Genomic DNA, 366 nt, shown 5'->3' with positions numbered 1-366 from the left:
ACACACACACACACACACACACACACACACACACACACAAGTCAGTTTCCTCCCTGATCACAGCTAATTTACATAAAAAACCAGTGAACCAGTTTATTTGTTTACTGACTCAGAAATGTTTTTTGATTTTCATCATTTTGCACAAATGTGTTCATAAAATCGTAGAAATGTTCTGGACTTTTACCTGAGTGACTCAGGTTTTTGGTGACGCAACATCTAATGGTGTTTGTTTTGGCAGTAAGCCACTGCTGGCACCGTGTTTCCACCTGAAACAAGAGGAGAATTCAGCTCCTGCTGAAACTGTAGAGCAGCTGTGGCTACAGTGTAGCTTAGCACCATCCGTGTGTGAAGGAATGGGTCAATAAT

The sequence above is a fragment of the Austrofundulus limnaeus genome, unplaced genomic scaffold (assembly GCF_001266775.1).
Source record: "Austrofundulus limnaeus strain Quisiro unplaced genomic scaffold, Austrofundulus_limnaeus-1.0 Scaffold950, whole genome shotgun sequence".
Classification (NCBI taxonomy): domain Eukaryota; kingdom Metazoa; phylum Chordata; class Actinopteri; order Cyprinodontiformes; family Rivulidae; genus Austrofundulus; species Austrofundulus limnaeus.
Note: the sequence above shows the minus strand (reverse complement) of the source record.